Source organism: Piliocolobus tephrosceles, chromosome 13, assembly GCF_002776525.5.
Source record: "Piliocolobus tephrosceles isolate RC106 chromosome 13, ASM277652v3, whole genome shotgun sequence".
Lineage (NCBI taxonomy): Eukaryota > Metazoa > Chordata > Mammalia > Primates > Cercopithecidae > Piliocolobus > Piliocolobus tephrosceles.
The window spans coordinates 13,579,413-13,597,512 of record NC_045446.1 but is presented as its reverse complement, the minus strand read 5'-3'; the positions used below and the strand labels follow the sequence as shown (position 1 = coordinate 13,597,512).

Here is an 18,100-nt window from a genome sequence, read left to right as displayed (position 1 = left end):
ATTCTAGAAAGTTTGTAATCAGCTATATATAATGATTGTTCAGTGGACAGGAATGCTGTAGCTGTCATCGTTTGCACATGGAGAACTTGGTCTGAAACTTTCTGTTGGCACCTCTTGGTAAGGTCAGAGAGTGCTGGCATGAAAATTTGAGAAACAAGTACCACCAGTTGGCATACAACCTGGAGATAAGAATGAAGCATTCTTTTAAGAGATATTGCATCACCGATGGTGGTGATGGCTCAAAGAGAGATATATTTGTGGGGAAACAGGAACATTGATGACTGTGATCCAAGAAGTGATTTAGAAGAGTGAGACTCACTGTAAAAAGATTTTAGGATTACTTTAACCAATAAATTTTGTTTATACTTGCTTTTGTATGCAGCACAAGAGTGATATGATTAAAAATGTCCATAAGAGCTCTTTCAATTTTTATAAAATGATTAGAAGACTAAGTAGTAAAGTGTGCCTGATTCATTGGTAGCTTCTTTAATCTTAAAGATATAAAGTTTCCTTAATCTTTGTATGAAAAATAGTGGTATAGTTAAACCTTAGATTCAATGAGAAATGGGAGGAGATGCTCAGATATTTGTTAGATGAGTGAATAAAAATTCACCCCAGACTTTTTTTTTTCTCTCTCTCCTAAGGGCCCTGTGGCTTCCTTCCTCTAAACCCATTAAACAGTGCCATCTGCAGGGAAAGCAGCTCATGACATCCTGTTTGGATAGATGTGCAGTAACAGCATAGAAGGTAGAGCTCTTTTTTTTTTTTTTTTTTTTTGGATACAGGGTCTTGTTCTGTCACCCAGGCTGGAGTGCAGAGGCCTGATTTCAGCTCACTGCAACCTCCATCTCCCAGGTTCAAGCAAGTCTCCTGCCTCAGCCTCCCAAGTAGCTGGGATAGGCATGCACTCCCATGCCTGGCTACTTTTTGTATTTTTAGTAGAGACGGGGTTTCATCATGTTGATCAGGCTGGTCTTGAACTCCTGACCTTGTGATCTGTCCGCCTTGGCCTCTCAAGTGCTGGGATTACAGGTGTGAGCCACCATGCCTGGCTGGTAGAGCTCTTTATACAATACCACTACCCACTTTATCCTTTAAAACTTATAGAGGCCCATTTTTTTTAGAAGATATGAACTCAAAAAGCCAGAAATGACACTGAAGCTTTGAATTCTTTCTGTTCTAACATAGCTTCATGTTTAAACACTAGAAGAGTCATAACAAGTAAAAAAATTGGCAATGCTACCATCCAAGTCTCTGTCAGTGTCTCTTAAAACTAGCAAGTTTATTTTGACCCATCCATGTGTCAGATAAAGGAAAGAGAAAGAAAGAGTTAAAATGTTTGTTCAGCCTATATTTTTCTGGCTAACAGCCACTAGGAAAAGCTGGATCGAGAAAGACCTACATTAACTTTCTTGTGTTGTAGTAACTAAACTTTTAGGCAAAGCCTAAGACTGTCCTGTTTAAACCAACTATTTCTATCTAGTAAGAAATTACAATGATATGGTATGATAGCAAAGCTATTTCTGAGGCCCGGACTCTCCACTAACCACAGCACTTTAGCAGAGAACAAGGTCTCTGCCATCCTAGGTTAGCATGTGGGTGTTGGAGATGGGGGATGGCATGACAGCTCAATATGAGTTTTAGGGATTAATAAATGGAAAAGGCTGCTGCTGCTAAATCCCTATAATTATGTTTTGGTCTCTGGGTCAGTTCCAGGTCACTAGCATCTCAACTAGCCTAAAACCCATATAACACTTATTTGTAATTTTAATTTTTAGTTCTGTATTAATGGCATTTTATATGCCCCCAGTGATAATGGAACTAGGGTGAATTTGGGCATCAAATCAGAAGTGCTGATTTTGCTACTGATAGAATCTCAGGCCTATGTGCTGGCTGAATGCTCACACAGTGGTTGTAGATACTGTACTTTACCTTTTAGATGGTGAGGATGTTGAAAAGGCATTTTTTTTTCATTTCCACATAGGTGCTCTTGTGACCACAAAATCAGTTTTCAGTTAAAGTAACGCCTAGATTCCTGCACTGCATCTTTTGAAAAGAGCTTTGTTTAGTAATCTCTATATGCAATAAAGGAATTGCATCTCTGTTTTGCCTCTCTCACGGACTTTCTTCCTTTCCCTGGTGCCCTCTGCTGCATTCTTCTTTCTTTGACGGCCAGTCCTGGTTTCTGACAATGTAACCTCAGCTGGAACTTAGGTGATGATTTTGCTTTCCTTGTTTGGTTGAGTAAACTTGTAACCCCAGGAACATGTGGAAAAAAATAGGTATAAAGTGTGCATATTGTGTTTATAGGGATGTGGTGAAACATTTTCTAATCATTATGCTGCTTTTTGGGTGCTATGACTTAAGATGCTTTAAGGGGATTTTAACTACTAAATATTTAAGTTTCAGTTTGTATTTATGAATGTGATTTAAGTCATTGGGAGAGTTTATTCTAATTAGCAAGTCTGCTTTGTTAGAAATTTGAAACATTTGAGAGAATCAGGTATATTAAATATGTAACTATACTTAAAATATCTAAGGATATTGACATTAAGTGGCATCAAATGAGTAGGGAAGATACCATTTGTAAACTTGGATTAATTATACATTAATCAAAGAAAAAGTCAAAAAATGTAATGATTTTAGTACTTGAAAAAATAGGATTTACAGGTTGAGATACTTTTAAAAGTTTTACATATGTTTAATCAAAATAATACTTATTAGAACAAAATAAAGTTAAACTTTTCATGTGCAGAAATGCTTTAAGATAGTAAAATGTTAGTAACAAATATCACATACTTAAAATTTAGTTCCATAGAAATATGTGATCTGGGAAACTGCAGTTTCTTAACAAGCCTGTGCTATCTTGGAGAAAATGTTTGTCTAAAAGGTAATAGCTTCATGAAGGAATAAAGGGTTGATAGGTCCTGAGTATGGAAACAGGACATTGACAGCTAGGAACACCTTCTCCAAAAACGACTGGGTATCTTATGATGCCTTTGGGAAAAGACGTCTGCTGAGGTGGTCATGTGATTATTCTTTTTTATTCTGTTTATATTCGCTAGAAATTGTGGTAATTTTCACTGGATATTGAATCCTAGATTGTTATTTTTTTAAGTCAGCATTTTGAACTTGAATTTTTGTCTACTATTCTCCTTATTTCCTTCTGATACATCCACCTTCGTTCTTATTACTCTCCAGTTGTAATGTGTCTGCATTAGTCTGTTCTCACACTGCTATAAATACATATCGGAAACTGGGTTACTTACAAAGAAAAGAAGTTCTGCGGGCAGTACAGGAAACATGACTGGGAGGCCTCAGGAAACTTACAATCATGGCAGAAGGAGAAGGGGAAGCAAGCATGTCTTACATGGTGGGACAGGAGAAAGAAAGAGTGAAGGGCGAGGTGCTACACATCTTTAAACAACCAGATCTTGTGAGAACTCACTCACTGTCATGAGATCAGCAAGGGGGAAATCCATTATCATGATCCAATCACCTCCCACCAGGCCCCTACTCCAGCACTGGGGATTATAATTTGACATGAGTTTGGGAGGGGACACAAATCCAAGCCATATCAGTGTCTTTTTTAAAAAAAGCTCTGGAATCTTTTCATATTTCTTGTTTGCAGCAGGAAAATTGTCTTTGTGCTGGCACTTTAGTTGCACCTTGTATAGGCATTGCATTTCTCCATCAGGTGGGCAGCTTCTGGAGGGTGTGGTTTATGATACGACCCATGGAACTCTTGATCATGTGTCCTGCCCTGCACTTCTTGTTATAAATGAGTCTGTTGATCTGGCCTGATGTTATCTGGGATCCATGCTGGTGGTGAATTAAATACTCTAAGCCCTTGGGTAGTAGTGTTGACTAAGGCCTTGCAGGCAAACCTATACCTGGTAGGCACATGATGTGGTCAAATTGTCACCAAGTTGCTGATTGGTCTCTTCCAGTGATATGTGGTCTCAGGGACTTAGGGTTATTGTCAGGTTGGACATTTGGTAGCAGCAGCAGCTCGATTAGTTTTGTTAAGTCAGAACCCATGCTATTGAGCCAGATATAGTCTCCATCCTTGCCACCACAGCTATTCTGTTCAGGTTCTTGTGCTAACAGTAGAGTGGCTAATGACAGAAACTGGCCAATGCCAACTGGCCAAGTCATTTTGTCCACCTATTTGTTTAGAAATTCTTCCATGGTGGATGCTCCCTGATGGTTATTAACAAGGGTTCTGCTTTCATCTTCATGGTGGGAGATGCAAGACACAATTATTTGTTCTTTACAGGAAATGTCCCAGCATGTTCCAGACCATTGGACACAAAAATTTCAATCATGTTTGGGCCTCTGAAACTTTATAGGGTTTATCTCCTCTCTTTGGAACTCAGGTGTCTTACCAGTTCTTCCAGTGTACTGGCTACTTCTTGTTTATCCAGCTCAGTTAGTACAATATTGTCAGTATAATGTGCCACTATGATATTCCTTGATACGTTCACATGGCTCATGTCTCTTTGGAATATATTATGGGAGGGGGTAGGGGTCTTAATATAGCTTTGAGATAACACTATACATGTATAGTGTTGCCTGTTCCAAGCAGATGCAAACAGTTTCGGATTGACCAGATCCAGAGTAGCAGCTGCATACTACGTCCTTGAGTTTGGGGTATCTTCTCTAGCAGAAATACCACCTTTGAAACAGAGCTGCAGTATGTAGTGAAGGTGGTGTTATTTCCAATCTTCAGATGTACAAGGTCACTTTTAAGAAGTACTGCAGGTTTCAGGTGGGAACTTGTGAGTGTTAGAGCTATGGCTCCAGAAAGGTCGAATTCTTACCTCAGCACTGGGAACTGAGTACAGGAGAAACACTAGCAAATGGGTAACCAGAGTATCATTCTATTAGAATCAGGCACAGTAACTAAACTGATGAAAGTTTTTTATGAGCATATAAATTTCTATTTCATACCAACCTCCCAACTTAAAAGTTCCCACCAGGCAGATCTGTTTGGAGAGGCAGAGGAAGAGGAGGGAGACTGGGCAGAGAGAGAGAGTGAGCTCTTACTTGGGCTCTAAAAGAAGAAAGATTGCTCAGGTTTCTTACCGCAGGGAGAGGGGTTAGAGAGAGAGGTAGCGTTTGGTTGCCTATGACCCAAGCCTTCGTAAATATACCCCAAGGGGGTTCTGCCTTGCAAATGCGATAGGTATGTGCCAGTTCTAAGTTGGAAACTTTGGCTTGGCTTATAGAGCCTTTGCTCTTTCATATGATGCGTATCACCCTTTAGCAACTTTGAAATGGGTAACTCTTACATTTTTGTTTTATTATGGACATTTTCAACCTTAGAACAGCCTACATTTATGTATTGAATCCCCATATACTTATCACCAAGCCTCAAAGTTAAGGTATGTCAGTATTTTACCAGCCTTGTTTTATTCTTTCCCCTTTGCAATTTTATCTCTTATGCCTACTTCTCGCTGTAGCTGTCATAGTATTTTCTTTCCTCCTGTTATAGCTATACACTACTCTGAATGTTGCCAATGTTCTTTCCAATTCCTTTCTTCCCCTTCTCTCTTAAACTCATTTCAATTGGACTTTTACTCCCACCCTGCACCCAAACTGTTTTTATGAAAATCACCAATTGCTCTCCACATTGTTTCACCAATTACCCTCCACATTTGCTAAGTCCAGGGATTGCTTTGCAGTCCTCATCTTGCTTCATCTGTCAGTAGCACTTGTCTATTTTTACTGCTAGTATTCTATCTTGACTTCCAGGCTGCCACACTTTCTTCATTTCCTCCAGTATAATGTCACCAACTTCTTGTTAGTGTTCGCTGGTTCCTCTTCATCTCCCTGACCCCTAACATTAGAATTCTTCAGAGCTCAGCCTTTGACACTTAATCCAATTTTACTAAATTATAGACAGTAATGATAGACATCTAATGAGATAAAATAAACTTTACTCATAAACATTGTCTCATAAAGTTAAAAATGAAGAGAGTGCCCACTAAAAAGGGATTGTGAAAAGGTACCTGGCTATTTCGTTTAAAAGTAAATACATAATTATTTTCTCAAGTGGAAGACAACCTATGGAATAATTAGTCCCAGCTTCCTGAAAATGACTAAGTAGCTCATCTGATGCATAATCCTTAAGCAGCAATGGAAATTGGTGTCAAGATAGGGTTTGGTCAGAGTTGTATCTTAAAAAAATATGCAATGATGTTTTGGAGGGGAAGAGAGGCAATTGGATAAGGGAGGCCAGTTAAGAATGTGTGGTTGAGATACCAGCAATGGTAAGAGAGTGTCATGTGGAAGAGCAGATAGTCCAAGGATGACTTGGTGGGAAATTCTAGTAGCTGACAAGTAGGAAAAAGTAGGAGGAGAAGAGGAAATACTAATTCTGAGAAACCTCAGAGAAAGTAAGAGAAACTTGAGTGGAACACCCTCTTTCACTGAATGGTATTAGCTGGACCCAAAGGGGGAAAAAAGCATGGGACTAAGAAGAATTATTGAGTTCCAAACCTTTAGGATGGAGCCATCAGGTTCTAGCAACTACAAGCCCCATGACTCATGGTCACTGAGAAACTACCGCTTCAAGGCACCATAAGTCAAGGTCCACTCTTATACCCTGCCCAGAACACATCCAAATCAAGGAAACAAGTAGAAATAGCAGTCTTCCTAATACTGCCAGGGTCTTCATTATGCTGGATCATGGGCTAAGACCTCCTGAGGCAACAGCAGTTGGAAGGTGCTAGGAAGCCTGAAGTGGTTTTAGAGCCAGTGCCACATTCAGATGTATTCAATTAATCTCATTCAGCGACAAGAGAGAAAATCTTTCACATATTGTCAACTCCACCCCCTAATCTTTTCTTGATCACTTTGGTATAGGAAACCATAGTGTTATAAAGGGAACACAACAAAGCATTACATGGTGTCCATAGAACTGTCATTTAAGCACTTTTGAAATGCTTGAATAGATGTCATCTGCTGGCTAATTTTTAATACTATATAAGCTCATTTAGAGATGCCACAAAACTTTGACCTGATGATGTATTTGTACTTCACTACCCACTGCTAGAGCCATTTTTTACAGTCTCTGAATTATATTGTATCTATCTATATAATAATAATATATATTAATCTTACATAAACACCCCCCACACACCCACACACATGTGTGTGGGTATGTGCGTGTAAGATTAAGAACTTATTTAGAATGCTAGTAGGAGCTGCACCAGTAGCTGCAGAATTTACCCAATATTATCAACCTGGAAAGGAGAAGCCAACAGGGCCATGAGGCCCAACCTTGACTACTTTTCAGTTTGCAAAAATCATCCTTGAAGAGTCCCATTCACTTAAGTCATTTCTGAATGTCCTCCTCAAGTCTAACCCTTAGATTTCTTTTTCTTTTCTAAAAAGATTTTACATATTCCAGAGACACTGTGGTGTGCAAGGCACTGATGGATGCTTCCAGGTGAACAATGTGTATCTCCTGGAGAGTCTGTTTAATCTGAAGATTCTCAAAATTCCTAATCTATGAAAAAAAGCTTAAATTTCCTTTAAGTTGATTCCTACGAATATATTTATTAATTCCTCCAGTAGTGTTCCTTTTTCTATACTGAGATTTGTACAAACTCAAGAATCTGCTGTCACTGTGTTTTGGGATCCTTGGGGTGTCAATTTTCTTTCTGGAAATTTCTGTGGCTGGTGGTGCCTTTGCCTGAGTTCTTGTCCTATGTCCAGGAAGAATGAGGTTCGCAGACAAGTGAAGGGTGAAGAAGACCAACAGGGTCTTTATTTAGTGTTAGAACAGCTCAGTGGAGACCAGCAGTAGGTAGCACCCCTCTGTAGTCAGGCAGGTTGTCTGTGGAGTGTTCAGTTTTCAGCAGAGAGGGTAGCTCCCCTCTGCAGCTAGTCCTTTGGATGTCTGTTGCTCTTAGCAGAGAGGAGGTCCTGTAGAGGGTAGCTTCTCTCCACAGGCAGGTTGTTTGGTTGTCTCTGCAGGTCTCTGAAGCTCTCAGCAGAGAGGGTAGCTCCTCTCTGCAGCTGATCATCCTGTGTCTGCTCAGCTATGGCTGAACCCAGGGCTTTTATGGGCCTCAGAGGGGAGGAAGTATATGTCAATTGGCCCATGGGTGGCCATGGGTGGGCCTGGAAAAGGCAACAGTTCCCACTTGGGTCTGTGGGACTAGCAGCCTGGCCCCCAGCCTTCAGGCCCTCCCTGGCCTGAAGGAGGGACCTTACCAGAAACTCACTCCCTTTCACTTGGAATTCTGTCTGCTCTGTTCATGGTGCCTGGGCTTGGCCTGACTTTGCTCCCAGATTGGAGCAGGTGCCAACAGCAGGGAGAAGCCAGACAGCAGGTGCCGGCATTTCCAAGCCTGCGAGAGCAGAGTCGGGGGCCTTCCCAGGCCCCCAAGAGTGCAGGGATGCCTAAGTCTGCAGCCACAGTTTGGGCAGTTGCAGCCCCACCCAGAAGGCAGGGCTCCTGCCTGCTGTGTAGCATGAAGCCCCGGTGGTGCCTCCTTGCTGCAGCCGGGATGATAGCAGGCGAACTGGAGTGGCTGCCGCCATCAATTGTACCACAATATAGTCAAATAATGGATATGGCAAAATTTCCCAGACAGTCTATTAAGAGAGTTACTTAATGACTTATTTGGACAATTTAAAATGGTATTTAAAATGTAAATAAAAAGGATGCCGTTGTAGAAAGGAAAGGGCGATGCCTATGAATAATTAGAATAAAACTGTATTTTAAGCATGCTGCTTCAGCCATAACCCTATACTATGTTATATTTTGTCATTTCAGAAATAGTTAAAAAGCATCAGATAAATAGATCTGAAAATGTCCTTGATTTTAGAAAATGACTTAAAAGTTCTATCAAGTGAAGCAAATCCAGTACCTAAGTTTTAAGTATATTTCAGTCAGAAGTTGGGGGCAGGGGAAGTACTATTGAAGACAGGTGGCTTTAAGAAAATTCATGAAATAATGTAAAATGCAAACAAGACAAAAATGTTAAACATAAAAAATTAAAGTCTCATCTAATACATTCCTTGGTGATAGCCTTGTGATTAATTTTTTAAAAGTTTTTCATAGCATATGTATGCATTATATAAAATTAATATAAAATTTATAAATAAGTTATATAAACTAATATATAAATTATATATCTTGTATGTTAACATTTAATATATTAATATTCAATATATTATAGATAATAATTATATAATAAATTATATATCATATATAATATATTTAAAATTAACACCATAGCTCTTGCTAAGGAATGTATATACATACTATAGAAAACTTTGTATAAATCTGTGTATGTGTACTGTATATATATGTATACTATAGGTATGTGTGATAGGCATATATGTTATATATATACGGTAGGTATATAGATTTACTTTGTTATTTTAATTGCTGACTATCAGTGCATTGTATTGATATACCACAATTGATTTAACTCATATCAGATGATGGATTGTTGACTTGATTCTACTTTGCTAATATTGCAAAGAGCACAGTAATTGACGTCTTTTAAGATAAACTGTTGCAATCTCATATCAGTATTTCTATGGGACAAAATAATATATTAGGAATTGTGACAAAGAATAAACATATTAAAAACAGTGTTTATTGCTAAATTGTCCCTGGAAATATATCAACTTACTTCATCATAGGAAGTAAATGATATTATTTCTTTTCTAAGAAAACTGTCATGACTGAATGTTAACAAATCTCTTAAACATTTTTCCTCAGAAGGGTGGAAAAGATACCTATTTATTTAAATTTGAATTTTTCTTGTCTTTTGTTTTTGTTCAGCTAGTGTTTTTTTGTAGCACAGATCCTTTTCATAAAGGCAGACCGATCCCTGGGTTGTTTTTTCTTTATGGGTTTGATTTACGGGTCATTGAAAATGGTCTTATCTACTTAATTTATTAAAGTAGTCATTGGTTGGTTTTTAGGTAGTTTTTGTTACATTAAAAATCATTTAGAGGTAATTGTAAATTCATACACAGTTGTAAGGAACAACACAAAGAGATTCCATGTACTTTTCACCCAATTTTCCCCAATGGTAACATCTTGCAAAACTAAAACACAATATCACAACCAATATATTGCCATTGATATAGTCAAGACCCAGAACATTTCCATCACCACAGTGATCCATAATAATGACCTTTTAAGAGCTACATCTACTTCCCTCCTGTCCCCATCCCCTTTTAAACCCTGGTAACCACTAATTTACTCTCTGTTTCCACTTTTTCATTTCAAGGGTGTTATATAAATGGAATAGTATAGCATATTACCTTTTGGGATTGGCTCTTTTCACTCAGCATAATTCCATGGAGATTCATTCAGAATGTTCCAATGAAGCAATAATTTGCTCTTTTTCTTGCTAAATAGTATCCCATGGTATAGATTACTATAGTTCATTTAGCCATTCATTCAAGAAAAAAAGGGTATCTAGATTGTTTCCAGTATTTTGTGACTATGAATACAACTGCTAGGAACATTGGTGTAGAGGTTTTTGTGTGAAAATAAATTTTCATTTATTTGAGACATGCCCCTGACATATCATTTGCTCAATAGATATCTATTGAATAATTGAATTAATAAATTAGTGAGAAGAGAATAGAAAACAAAGTGTACCACATGTGGTTATTTTCATTCATTTAGTAAAATACCTGTTTGTGAGAATTTACTGTTCCATTAAAGAGGTCATTAATAGGTCACATTTGTCTATAAAAACACGAATCTTATCACCACAGTTTATATTCTCTGTGCTGAAGATCCCAGAGGCACTGCAGTGAACGCACAGCGGTACCAGCGGATATTTTAAAAATTTCAGGGAAACAGTGAGTGATACTTGACAACTGTCAGACATGATGCCAATTACCAGCTCAAGGTAGTCCACAGTCCCAACCTTTGGTGGCACTACATTATTTTCTATTAGTCCACAACTTTGTGCAGTTTGGGATTTAGTGGCTGCTGTGATGAAATGCCAGGGCAGTCTCCGTGGGAAGATCCATGTGGAACAAGAAATGAAGACGGTGATGCCCATTCTGATTTCAAGAGCTGAGACGCTGTGCAGTGTCAAACAGTCACATATATATTATTAGTAATTGTGGTTATTTAAATAATAAAATAAAAATATTTTCTTCCAATGTATATGTTTCAGTGTTTTCAAATGGCTACTAAGTTGTCAGTACAAAAATACTTAAGTTATTTTGATGTAACAATAAATGAAGCTGTTATGTATTTCTTTTGATGAAAGGATGCCATAAAAAACAAACAAACAAAAAACAAAAGTTACTCTATCATTAAGAGAACTATGTGAATGTTTGGGACCCTCTGCTATAACTAGTCACATATCCTTAAAATTTTCCAAGAGTAATAATTCTTTTTGTAAAAAAAAAAAGAAAAAAATTTGGCAAAATAGAAGTGTAATTCTCTAAACCCAAGGCAAGAAAAGAGAATGCAGATACATATAGGAGAATTACTCAGGATCTTCAGCCTCTGAAAGGGAAAGCTTGTTGAGCCCTGGTCCAGAGATTTATTGAGAGTGAGACTGAAGTATCCTGTTTCCCTTAGTCAGGGAGACACTTCTGTAGGCCAGACCACTGGACACCTTAGCTAGTGAGGGGATTCTTTCTTATTTTTTTCTGTCTGAATACAAGTGTTAAGGGGTACATAGCTGCCATATTTTAGTGTTGTTAGCCATTTAGTGAATATGAATCAGGGGTCTGGGGATCCCACTGGATAGAGACAAACAAATGACACAGTTAATAGTGAATTACCAGCCCTGTACTGGTCATACTTCAGTCAAAGTAAAATGCTCAAAGTGTATTTAGCCTGCTTGTATTCATTATTATATTAAATAGGTATAAGCAAGTCTGTTGTAATTATGACTCGAATTCCAGAAGCAATAAGTGAAATGTGACCAAATAGAATCTGAAGCAAAACTTAAACAAATTTTGATGGCAAAAATACCACAAACAAAATCAAAAGACAAATGACTGCCTAGGAGGAAAATATTTGCATCTTATATCACAGATAAAAGGATAATCTCCTTAATATATAAAAAGCTCTAAAACATAAAAAAGAAAAAACTAGGCAATGGAAAAGCTATAGAAATGTTCTTAAGATTATAACATTTTTAACTTCATTTATTCTTGTCAAAAAGGTTTTAGTCTAATTATAAGGAAATAATCAGATTCTGAATGAGTGTCTTTACTCAAGATAACTAGCCAAGGCTCTTCTAAAAAGACATTTCCATACAAAACAAAATTCATGAGGTACAACTCAAGAAGATGAAAAATAATAGAAATAAAATGTTTGAATAGATACTTCCTTAAAAGGATGTACACATGGCAGGCCAGGCACGGTGGCTCATGCGTGTAATCTCAGCACTTTGGGAGGCCTAGGCAGGTGGATCACCTGAGGCGAGGAGTTTGAGATTAGCCTGGCCAACATGGTAAAATGCTGTTTCTACTAAAAATACAAAAATTATCCAGGTGTGGTGGCAGGCACCTGTAATCCCAGCTCCTTGGGAGACTGAGGCAGGAGAATCACTTTAATCTAGGAGGCAGAGGTTGCAGTTAGCCGAGATGACACCACTACACTTCAGCCTGGGCAACAGAGGGAGACTCCGTCTCAAAAAAAAAAAAACAAAAAGGATATACACATAGCAAAGAATCATATGAAGAGTTGTACAATATCACTAATTATTAGGAATATCTAAACCACAAACGGAGACCACTACACACCTCCTAGAATGGCAAAACTTAAAATGGCCCACAATACCAAGTGCTGGTAATGAGAAAAAGCAACTGGAAATTGCCATGTTTCTGGTAAGATTCCAAAATGACGCAGTCACTTTAGAAAACAGACTAGCAACTACTAAAATTAAGTGTGTACAACCCAGCAATTCCACTCCTGAATATTTACCTAAGAGAAATAAAAACATATGTCTATATAAGGATCTACATATACACAAATGTTTATAGCAGCCTTATTCATAAGAGCCAAAAAATGGAAACAGTCTAAATGACTATAAACTTATAAGAGATTAAACAACTTGTGGTGTAGCCACACAATGAAACACTCTATGATAATGAAGAACAACCTATAGTTACCCCTAACAACTTGAATGAATCTCAAAAGCATTATGAAACCTAAGGAAGTCAGATACAAAGTCTACACATTATATGATCTAACTTCAATGACATTTTGGAAAAGATAAAATTATAGACACAGAAAACATGCACTTGCTTGGGGCTGGGGATTAGAGAACAGGTGACTACAAAGAGGCAGGTGGGTACATTTTGGGGTGAAGGAAATGTTCTATATCTTGATTATTGCAGTGGTTACACGACAGTATACATTTTTCAAGATTCATGGAACTGTGTACTTAAAAAGAGTGAATTTTATTCTTTGTAAATGATGCCGCACTTTAAAAAAAAAGTAAAAAGAATAAAAATGTACACTGGAAAAAGAAGTTGAGGGTTAGACTTTAGTATGTTGTTGAAAATTGAAGTGATATAATAACTGAAAACAATGCATGAATATTTATTGTAGTCAGAATAAAACAAATAGCAGTAAATAGCTATGAAAAGACTGGTGGGAGAGGAAATGGGGAGAAGTAGGTCAAAGGCTACAAACTTGCCATTACGTAAGATGAGTAAGTCTAGAGATCCAACGTATAGAGTGAGGAGTATAATTAATAATATTGTATATGTACTAAAAATTTTCTAACAGGTAAGATTTCAGGTGCCCTCCTGACAGACGAGGTAACTATGGAAGGTGATGGTTATGTCAATTTGCTTATAGTAATCATTTTGCTATGTATATTTATATCAAAACATCAGGTTGTATACCTTAAATAGAGACAACAAAAAGAAGACATATTGAGAACAATGGAAACCTTCAATTTGGTTTTTATATCAGATAATCACCACCCCCCAATAAATCTGGAGATTTCTAGCATTTCAACATTGCAAAAGAGGGGTAGGTCCTATAATGACTTTTGGCTATTTCCTGTGCTACCTCTTGTTTAACCATTTTGCTCCAAAAATTGAAATCTTTTTTCACTAAAATATATATCATTAATGTATTTAGCATTTGTAAGTATTTAAAATGTAGTTTAAAACATTAAAAAAAGTTTATTTTAAAAAGAAGACTTTTTTTTTTTAGGACATGAAAGCAATCATAGATTTATTATAAAACAAATAAAAAAAGATGAAAGCCTGAAGATAGAGGCTTGTCGGGTTCACAACTACGCCAAATGTCATGTTGAGGTCTTAAGGGATTGGGTGAATGAGCAGAACATTTAAGGGGGCCGTAGGCAGGTGAAAGATGATTTTATTTAACAGCAGCTCTCATCAAGAACTTGCTCACACTGTCTGCCCTGTCTCGGCTGCTTAGTCCAGAGCCTTCCACACAAAGGTGAGCGACTGGCTTTCCCTTGCCTTCAGGGTCAGCAGCTTTCTCTCTCTCTCTCTCTGGGCACGAGCAAGCTGAGCTATGTCCTGGCTTCCCTCTGTCCAGATGGACAGCTTTGGTTCCCTCTTTCTCTGGGTGCCAGCGCGAGCAAATGTACAGTGTTAGCAGGGCAATTATACCTTTTACAGACAATAGCGGCTTAGAGCCAAGTGGTGGTCTTCCCATGTTATGGCTACATGTCTGTGATAACAAGTTGAGTTACACGCCTGTGCCCTAAACTCGCTGAATCACGAAGGATGTTACTATCCTACCTTGGCCTATCCTTGACCAAAGCACAGTCATGTTCCTTACAAGGCTCATGGGTAGAAATAAAAAGGATAATAGAACTGTAAGCAACCACCTCTTCAATGCTTCCGTCCTCACCTTGAAAGTATTGCTCTTCCAGTGATTTAACCAGGTAATTTTAAGATTTAAACTACCTATTCTTTACTAGTTTATTGACAATTTGATAACAATAGTAGTTTTGCAGATTGTCAGATGTAGGAGGCTAAGACTGGGTGGCTGAAAGTCGGAGACATTGCCTTGTACATCCTTAGGTACCTGTGGACAACGTTTTGACATTCATTTGGACTGAAACTTAGCACTGTCCACCTAGATAGCAATATATCTGAAATGATGTTTTAATGTACTCTTTATCTCAATACACATCAAATTTAAAAAGCATAATTATTAAAATTAAAATATATTTGTATCTTTAACACAAGTGAAATGTAAACATTTCAAAAACTTTTAAAAAGAGGCCAGGTGCAGTGGTTCACACCAGTAATCCCAGCACTTTGGGAGGCCGAGGTGGGCGGATCACTTGATGTCAGGAGTTCGAGACCAGCCTGGCCAGCTTGGCGAAACTGCATCTCTACTAAAAATACAAAAATTAGCTGGGCATGGTGGCAGGCGCCTGTAATCCTAGCTACTTGGGAGTCTAAGCAGGAGAATCGCTTGAACCCAGGAGGCAGAGGGTGTGGAGAGCTGAGATCGTGCCATTGCATTCCAGCCTGGAGAACTAAACTCCGTTTCAAAAAAAACAAAGACAAAAACAAAATAAAAACAACAAACTTTTAAAAAGAACAAATGCTAACTAATTAATTCTATTTTTTTCTTCTTTCTCCTGCCATCTTTTATTGGGCACCCATTTTGTGAAACTTAGGACACATAAAAATATAGCGGAATGGTCCCAACCTTTGAAGAGCCCATCATTTAATGGCATTTTAGAACTTTTAGAACAGACTAAATTTAATGATAAAATTCACATAATATCAAGGATAGTTAAATGCCTTTATATAGTCTTTTCTATTTGTTTTTGGTAACCTTCTACTTTCCATGTTCTATTAACGTAGGACACAGTTGCTAAACTCTAATAACTGGTTATTAGTGAAAAAAGTCAGAATATATTTGAACCAAACATTCACTTAGGCTTGTTTTGGTAATGAGATTTTGAATTTGCCATTTTTAAGTTGGCATCTTCTGTTTTGAAGAAAGGCATCTAAGTGTGAGTAACTATTTACAGGCATTGCTACTCACAACGTAGTCTCCAGAGCAACATCCCTGCAATCTTAAAATGCAGAAGCTTAGCCTTCACCCCAGACATTCCGAATTAGAATCTGCATTGTAAAGGGAGCCTCAGGTGATGTGTGTGCTCCTTAACGTTTGAGAAGCAAGCATTGCTGCTAATGGGCGTCAACACAGCATGCACTCTGAAGGCAAAACCCTGTAGACCAGGGATTCTCAAAGTGTGGTCCCTGGGTGGTCAGTATGAGCATGGCCTGGGAACTTGTGAGAAACATCAATTCTCCAGTCCCAGCCCAGTCTCAGTGAATCAGAAAACTAAGTGAGACTCAGCTGTGCTTCAATAAGCTCTCCTGGTGATTCTGATCTCTATTAAGTTTCAGTGCCACTGTTTAGAGAGTGGTTGGTGAAAACAGGTGAAAGTAGATGAAATCTTTCAATTCCCATGTTTTCAGGGCTTTGCCTTCTGAGATGCACAGAACAATTAAATTACACAGTTATTTCTTTAGTGTTCGAATGTGGAGACAGACATTATAGGATGATAGGAAGTTTTAATAAAGTAAACCTTAGTGCATAAAAATAACTATATCTGATGCTTTGGACTCTGAAGCAAGTGAAGCCTTCTATTATACTCGGCACATTTTGCTTTATTTTTGCTCTTGTTTTTTGATATTTGAGTAAAAAGTGTGACATCTTAGAAAATGAAACAAAGTTATATTTATGGCACATGTGTGCTAGCCAAAGTTGTAGTTAATTACCCACACCTGTGTGTGTGGCTTCAGGTATTTTGGCATATAAAGCTATCTATTCTCCCCAACTTCTGTTTCCTGAGTGAGATTTGGTTTTCAGTCTGGGCAAATGAAGACCATTCTGGGGTTAAAAGCGCTCTTTTTTCTCCATTCCTTGATATGGACCTGTGCTGGAGACTGGTCAGGTATAACTTATGACTTGGGGAATAGAAGTTTCTTAAAGAGGGCTGAAAGACATGGCTTTGGATTCTTTACAGTTTTGGTCTGGTTGAATCTTAATAATAGCCAAGGACACACGGAGGGGTGGTGCCTCTTTTAGGGGTGCAATCTTGAGATCTCATGTTTTTGTCTTGCATACCGGCACTGAGACTAGGGAATGCGCCCTAACCTGAGACCGTCTTTCTCCAACTCCCCGTTCCTTTCGACCTTATTCTCACCATATCAGTTCTTGGGGCTCAAATACTTGAAGTGGGTTTAATATGAAGAGTGTCAAGTGGCCTGGAAAGCAGAGGAGTGGATGGTGGTAGGAACTCAGGACTCTGTGGTGTGTCACATACACGAAGAAAGCCTTAGAAAGTCTTAGCCTTTTATCCTTCATAGATCCTTTTCATTTCAGAGGGAGCAGTCAGTGGCTCCTAAGTGAGGTGAGCAGTGGTCGGGGTTTTTCCAGTACTTTTCCTGCGTTAGCCCTAAAAACCTCCTGTCCGGAGCAAACCAGAATGATTGGTAGCCCTGAGTATAAATTCGGGCTGTCAGTTTCTCTCTTTCTCTTTCTCTTTTTCTGCCTCTCTCTTTTCCTTTCTTTCTCTCCTCCCTTTTTCTCTCTTCTTTTTCTTCTCTCTTGTTCCCTCCTCCCTCCCTTTCTTTTCCCTCCCTCTTTCCCCTCCTTCCCTCCCTTACTCCCTTCCTTTCATCATTTTTTTCTTTCTTTTTGAGACAAGAGTCTCGCTGTCACCCAGGCTGGAGTGCAGTGGTACAATCTGGGCTCACTATAGCTTCCACCTCCCGGGTTCATGCAATTCTTGTGCCTCAGCCTCCCGAGTAGCTGCGATTACAGAGGCGCACCATCACATCCGGCTAATTTTTGCATTTTTAATGGAGATGGGGTTTCACCATATTGGCCAGGCTGATCTCAAACTCCTGGCCTCAGGTGATCTGCCCACCTCGGCCTCCCAAAGTGCTGGTATAACAGGCATGAGTCACTGTGCTGAATGCTTTTTCTTTTCTTTCTCTCTCTCCTTTTCTTTTCCTTTCTTCTCCTTCTTTCCCTCCTTCCTTCCTTCCTTCCTTCCTTCCTTCCTTCCTTCCTTTCTTTCTTTCTTTCTTTCTTTCTTTCTTTCTTTCTTTCTTTCTT

At 38.5% G+C, this 18,100-nt stretch overlaps 1 protein-coding gene across 4 annotated transcripts in view; it reads left to right on the top strand.

The window, feature by feature from the left end:
- The first annotated feature begins 2,122 nt into the window (after window positions 1–2,122).
- Window positions 2,123–18,100, top strand: part of LOC116418990 (oocyte-secreted protein 4A-like) — a 46,849-nt gene continuing 30,871 nt past the window's right edge. For 3 of the 4 annotated variants that reach the window (XR_004229243.1, XM_031936664.1, XM_031936663.1), the window contains exon 1: window positions 2,123–2,214. The gene's annotated coding sequence lies outside the window, so the exon portion shown is untranslated. The remainder of the gene's footprint in view (window positions 2,215–18,100) is intronic. The other variant, XM_031936665.1, reaches the window with a different exon arrangement.